The 5,000-nt window shown below is 47.7% G+C and overlaps 13 non-coding genes and 5 pseudogenes across 13 annotated transcripts; all 18 read left to right on the plus strand.

Moving 5' to 3' along the window:
* The first annotated feature begins 25 nt into the window (after nt 1-25).
* On the plus strand, nt 26-144 carry LOC138550549 (5S ribosomal RNA). The gene has a single exon (XR_011294299.1). It is a non-coding gene; the product is annotated as a 5S ribosomal RNA (ribosomal RNA).
* A 93-nt stretch (nt 145-237) lies between these two features.
* On the plus strand, nt 238-356 carry LOC138548219 (5S ribosomal RNA). Its single transcript, XR_011292029.1, has one exon. It is a non-coding gene; the product is annotated as a 5S ribosomal RNA (ribosomal RNA).
* A 106-nt stretch (nt 357-462) lies between these two features.
* LOC138545263 (5S ribosomal RNA) lies at nt 463-571 on the plus strand (annotated as a pseudogene).
* Nucleotides 572-1,041: 470 nt separating this feature from the next.
* Nucleotides 1,042-1,160, plus strand: LOC138538971 (5S ribosomal RNA). The gene has a single exon (XR_011287052.1). It is a non-coding gene; the product is annotated as a 5S ribosomal RNA (ribosomal RNA).
* Nucleotides 1,161-1,266: 106 nt separating this feature from the next.
* LOC138542222 (5S ribosomal RNA) lies at nt 1,267-1,385 on the plus strand. The gene has a single exon (XR_011290209.1). It is a non-coding gene; the product is annotated as a 5S ribosomal RNA (ribosomal RNA).
* Nucleotides 1,386-1,491: 106 nt separating this feature from the next.
* LOC138540951 (5S ribosomal RNA) lies at nt 1,492-1,610 on the plus strand. The gene has a single exon (XR_011288974.1). It is a non-coding gene; the product is annotated as a 5S ribosomal RNA (ribosomal RNA).
* Nucleotides 1,611-1,716: 106 nt separating this feature from the next.
* Nucleotides 1,717-1,835, plus strand: LOC138548220 (5S ribosomal RNA). Its single transcript, XR_011292030.1, has one exon. It is a non-coding gene; the product is annotated as a 5S ribosomal RNA (ribosomal RNA).
* Nucleotides 1,836-1,941: 106 nt separating this feature from the next.
* LOC138545264 (5S ribosomal RNA) lies at nt 1,942-2,050 on the plus strand (annotated as a pseudogene).
* Nucleotides 2,051-2,514: 464 nt separating this feature from the next.
* LOC138538972 (5S ribosomal RNA) lies at nt 2,515-2,633 on the plus strand. The gene has a single exon (XR_011287053.1). It is a non-coding gene; the product is annotated as a 5S ribosomal RNA (ribosomal RNA).
* Nucleotides 2,634-2,739: 106 nt separating this feature from the next.
* Nucleotides 2,740-2,858, plus strand: LOC138540217 (5S ribosomal RNA). Its single transcript, XR_011288272.1, has one exon. It is a non-coding gene; the product is annotated as a 5S ribosomal RNA (ribosomal RNA).
* A 106-nt stretch (nt 2,859-2,964) lies between these two features.
* On the plus strand, nt 2,965-3,083 carry LOC138550550 (5S ribosomal RNA). Its single transcript, XR_011294300.1, has one exon. It is a non-coding gene; the product is annotated as a 5S ribosomal RNA (ribosomal RNA).
* Nucleotides 3,084-3,189: 106 nt separating this feature from the next.
* LOC138545496 (5S ribosomal RNA) lies at nt 3,190-3,294 on the plus strand (annotated as a pseudogene).
* Nucleotides 3,295-3,400: 106 nt separating this feature from the next.
* On the plus strand, nt 3,401-3,509 carry LOC138545265 (5S ribosomal RNA; annotated as a pseudogene).
* A 463-nt stretch (nt 3,510-3,972) lies between these two features.
* On the plus strand, nt 3,973-4,091 carry LOC138538973 (5S ribosomal RNA). The gene has a single exon (XR_011287054.1). It is a non-coding gene; the product is annotated as a 5S ribosomal RNA (ribosomal RNA).
* Nucleotides 4,092-4,197: 106 nt separating this feature from the next.
* Nucleotides 4,198-4,316, plus strand: LOC138540218 (5S ribosomal RNA). The gene has a single exon (XR_011288273.1). It is a non-coding gene; the product is annotated as a 5S ribosomal RNA (ribosomal RNA).
* Nucleotides 4,317-4,422: 106 nt separating this feature from the next.
* LOC138550551 (5S ribosomal RNA) lies at nt 4,423-4,541 on the plus strand. The gene has a single exon (XR_011294301.1). It is a non-coding gene; the product is annotated as a 5S ribosomal RNA (ribosomal RNA).
* A 93-nt stretch (nt 4,542-4,634) lies between these two features.
* Nucleotides 4,635-4,753, plus strand: LOC138548221 (5S ribosomal RNA). Its single transcript, XR_011292031.1, has one exon. It is a non-coding gene; the product is annotated as a 5S ribosomal RNA (ribosomal RNA).
* A 106-nt stretch (nt 4,754-4,859) lies between these two features.
* On the plus strand, nt 4,860-4,968 carry LOC138545266 (5S ribosomal RNA; annotated as a pseudogene).
* The last annotated feature ends 32 nt before the right edge of the window (nt 4,969-5,000 follow it).

The raw sequence follows: 5,000 nt of genomic DNA on the forward strand, positions 1-5,000 counted from the left end.
AAGTACAAAACTCACAAGAACCAGAGCCTACGGCCACACCACACTGAATGCGCCCGATCTCGTCTGATCTCGGAAGCTAAGCAGTGTCGGGCCTCGTTAGTACCTGGATGGGAGACCGCCTGGGAATACCAGGTGCTGTAGGCTTTTTTGTGCTCCAAGTTCAGGAAGTGAGCCATTTCTCAATTGCAAGGTCTAGCTGACTAGATGCTTAAAAGTACAAAACTCACTAGGCCCAGAGCCTACGGCCACACCACACTGATTGCGCCCGATCTCGTCTGATCTCGGAAGCTAAGCAGTGTCGGGCCTAGTTAGTACCTGGATGGGAGACCACCTGGGAATACCAGGTGCTGTAGGCTTTTTTGTGCTCCAAGTTCAGGAAGTGAGCCATTTCACAATTGCCTTTCAAAACTGCAAGGTCTAGCCGACTAGATGCTTAAAAGTACAAAACTCACTAGGCCCAGAGCCTACGGCCACACCACACTGAATGCGCCCGATCTCGGAAGCTAAGCAGGGTCAGGCCTAGTTAGTACCTGGATGGGAGACTGCCTGGGAATACCAGGTGCTGTAGGCTTTTTTGTGCTCCATGATTAGTAATTGCGCAACTTCTCAATTATTTTTCAAATTTGGTATGTTTCCAAAATAATTGTATCCCGTTTTATAGCGGAAATGTTGGACAACATCATGAGGGCTGGAGCTACCTTTTTACATAGAATTAGCATACAGGTAGTGTGTTCATGGGTAATAAATCGACTTTCACATGTAATGCAGTACAGAGAATATTGAGTCCTTCAAGAGGCATGAAAGAAAACCATTATTGTGTTGATTGTTCTCTCCACCTCCCTGCAACAGACACAGGATGGATGAATTAAAGTTATCCTACCAGACATAGGAGTCCTGAATGGGCCCACCAGTCTTATATATCTCGCCTGATCGAGCCTGATCGAGCGATGAGCGATGAGCGTGGTATCATGTTGCAAGTGGCTGCATGGCTTAGCTTACTAAATGCAAATGCATAAGAGTAATATTCTTAGCATTCCTACAGCCTACGGCCACACCACACTGAATGCACCCGATCTCGACTGATCTCGGAAGTTAAGCAGTGTCAGGCCTAGTTAGTACCTGGATGGGAGACCGCCTGGGAATACCAGGTGCTGTAGGCTTTTTTGTGCTCCAAGTTCAGGAAGTGAGCCCTTTCTCAATTGCCTTTTAAAACTGCAAGGTCTAGCCGACTAGATGCTTAAAAGTACAAAACTCACTAGGCCCAGAGCCTACGGCCACACCACACTGAATGTGCCTGATCTCGTCTGATATCAGAAGCTAAGCAGTGTCGGGCCTAGTTAGTACCTGGATGGAAGACCGCCTGGGAATACCAGGTGCTGTAGGCTTTTTTGTACTCCAAGTTCAGGAAGTGAGCCATTTCTCAATTGCCTTTCAAAACTGCAAGGTCTAGCCGACTAGATGCTTAAAAGTACAAAACTCACAAGAACCAGAGCCTACGGCCACACCACACAGAATGCGCCCGATCTCGTCTGATCTCGGAAGCTAAGCAGTGTCGGGCCTCGTTAGTACCTGGATGGGAGACCGCCTGGGAATACCAGGTGCTGTAGGCTTTTTTGTGCTCCAAGTTCAGGAAGTGAGCCATTTCTCAATTGCCTTTCAAAATTGCAAGGTCTAGCTGACTAGATGCTTAAAAGTACAAAACTCACTAGGCCCAGAGCCTACGGCCACACCACACTGATTGCGCCCGATCTCGTCTGATCTCGGAAGCTAAGCAGTGTCGGGCCTAGTTAGTACCTGGATGGGAGACCACCTGGGAATACCAGGTGCTGTAGGCTTTTTTGTGCTCCAAGTTCAGGAAGTGAGCCATTTCACAATTGCCTTTCAAAACTGCAAGGTCTAGCCGACTAGATGCTTAAAAGTACAAAACTCACTAGGCCCAGAGCCTACGGCCACACCACACTGAATGCGCCCGATCTCGGAAGCTAAGCAGGGTCAGGCCTAGTTAGTACCTGGATGGGAGACTGCCTGGGAATACCAGGTGCTGTAGGCTTTTTTGTGCTCCATGATTAGTAATTGCGCAACTTCTCAATTATTTTTCAAATTTGGTATGTTTCCAAAATAATTGTATCCCGTTTTATAGCGGAAATGTTGGACAACATCATGAGGGCTGGAGCTACCTTTTTACATAGAATTAGCATACAGGTAGTGTGTTCATGGGTAATAAATCGACTTTCACATGTAATGCAGTACAGAGAATATTGAGTCCTTCAAGAGGCATGAAAGAAAACCATTATTGTGTTGATTGTTCTCTCCACCTCCCTGCAACAGACACAGGATGGATGAATTAAAGTTATCCTACCAGACATAGGAGTCCTGAATGGGCCCACCAGTCTTATATATCTCGCCTGATCGAGCGCTGATCGAGCGATGAGCGTGGTATCATGTTGCAAGTGGCTGCATGGCTTAGCTTACTAAATGCAAATGCATAAGAGTAATATTCTTAGCATTCCTAGAGCCTACGGCCACACCACACTGAATGCACCCGATCTCGACTGATCTCGGAAGTTAAGCAGTGTCAGGCCTAGTTAGTACCTGGATGGGAGACCGCCTGGGAATACCAGGTGCTGTAGGCTTTTTTGTGCTCCAAGTTCAGGAAGTGAGCCCTTTCTCAATTGCCTTTTAAAACTGCAAGGTCTAGCCGACTAGATGCTTAAAAGTACAAAACTCACTAGGCCCAGAGCCTACGGCCACACCACACTGAATGTGCCTGATCTCGTCTGATCTCAGAAGCTAAGCAGTGTCGGGCCTAGTTAGTACCTGGATGGAAGACCGCCTGGGAATACCAGGTGCTGTAGGCTTTTTTGTACTCCAAGTTCAGGAAGTGAGCCATTTCTCAATTGCCTTTCAAAACTGCAAGGTCTAGCCGACTAGATGCTTAAAAGTACAAAACTCACAAGAACCAGAGCCTACGGCCACACCACACTGAATGCGCCCGATCTCGTCTGATCTCGGAAGCTAAGCAGTGTCGGGCCTCGTTAGTACCTGGATGGGAGACCGCCTGGGAATACCAGGTGCTGTAGGCTTTTTTGTGCTCCAAGTTCAGGAAGTGAGCCATTTCTCAATTGCCTTTCAAAATTGCAAGGTCTAGCTGACTAGATGCTTAAAAGTACAAAACTCACTAGGCCCAGAGCCTACGGCCACACCACACTGATTGCGCCCGAGGAAGCTAAGCAGTGTCGGGCCTAGTTAGTACCTGGATGGGAGACCACCTGGGAATACCAGGTGCTGTAGGCTTTTTTGTGCTCCAAGTTCAGGAAGTGAGCCATTTCACAATTGCCTTTCAAAACTGCAAGGTCTAGCCGACTAGATGCTTAAAAGTACAAAACTCACTAGGCCCAGAGCCTACGGCCACACCACACTGAATGCGCCCGATCTCGGAAGCTAAGCAGGGTCAGGCCTAGTTAGTACCTGGATGGGAGACTGCCTGGGAATACCAGGTGCTGTAGGCTTTTTTGTGCTCCATGATTAGTAATTGCGCAACTTCTCAATTATTTTTCAAATTTGGTATGTTTCCAAAATAATTGTATCCCGTTTTATAGCGGAAATGTTGGACAACATCATGAGGGCTGGAGCTACCTTTTTACATAGAATTAGCATACAGGTAGTGTGTTCATGGGTAATAAATCGACTTTCACATGTAATGCAGTACAGAGAATATTGAGTCCTTCAAGAGGCATGAAAGAAAACCATTATTGTGTTGATTGTTCTCTCCACCTCCCTGCAACAGACACAGGATGGATGAATTAAAGTTATCCTACCAGACATAGGAGTCCTGAATGGGCCCACCAGTCTTATATATCTCGCCTGATCGAGCCTGATCGAGCGATGAGCGTGGTATCATGTTGCAAGTGGCTGCATGGCTTAGCTTACTAAATGCAAATGCATAAGAGTAATATTCTTAGCATTCCTAGAGCCTACGGCCACACCACACTGAATGCACCCGATCTCGACTGATCTCGGAAGTTAAGCAGTGTCAGGCCTAGTTAGTACCTGGATGGGAGACCGCCTGGGAATACCAGGTGCTGTAGGCTTTTTTGTGCTCCAAGTTCAGGAAGTGAGCCCTTTCTCAATTGCCTTTTAAAACTGCAAGGTCTAGCCGACTAGATGCTTAAAAGTACAAAACTCACTAGGCCCAGAGCCTACGGCCACACCACACTGAATGTGCCTGATCTCGTCTGATCTCAGAAGCTAAGCAGTGTCGGGCCTAGTTAGTACCTGGATGGAAGACCGCCTGGGAATACCAGGTGCTGTAGGCTTTTTTGTACTCCAAGTTCAGGAAGTGAGCCATTTCTCAATTGCCTTTCAAAACTGCAAGGTCTAGCCGACTAGATGCTTAAAAGTACAAAACTCACAAGAACCAGAGCCTACGGCCACACCACACTGAATGCGCCCGATCTCGTCTGATCTCGGAAGCTAAGCAGTGTCGGGCCTCGTTAGTACCTGGATGGGAGACCGCCTGGGAATACCAGGTGCTGTAGGCTTTTTTGTGCTCCAAGTTCAGGAAGTGAGCCATTTCTCAATTGCAAGGTCTAGCTGACTAGATGCTTAAAAGTACAAAACTCACTAGGCCCAGAGCCTACGGCCACACCACACTGATTGCGCCCGATCTCGTCTGATCTCGGAAGCTAAGCAGTGTCGGGCCTAGTTAGTACCTGGATGGGAGACCACCTGGGAATACCAGGTGCTGTAGGCTTTTTTGTGCTCCAAGTTCAGGAAGTGAGCCATTTCACAATTGCCTTTCAAAACTGCAAGGTCTAGCCGACTAGATGCTTAAAAGTACAAAACTCACTAGGCCCAGAGCCTACGGCCACACCACACTGAATGCGCCCGATCTCGGAAGCTAAGCAGGGTCAGGCCTAGTTAGTACCTGGATGGGAGACTGCCTGGGAATACCAGGTGCTGTAGGCTTTTTTGTGCTCCATGATTAGTAATTGCGCAAC

The sequence above is a fragment of the Ambystoma mexicanum genome, unplaced genomic scaffold (assembly GCF_040938575.1).
Source record: "Ambystoma mexicanum isolate Mex_15411 unplaced genomic scaffold, UKY_AmexF1_1 Mex_scaf10, whole genome shotgun sequence".
In the NCBI taxonomy this organism is placed as follows: Eukaryota; Metazoa; Chordata; class Amphibia; order Caudata; family Ambystomatidae; genus Ambystoma; species Ambystoma mexicanum.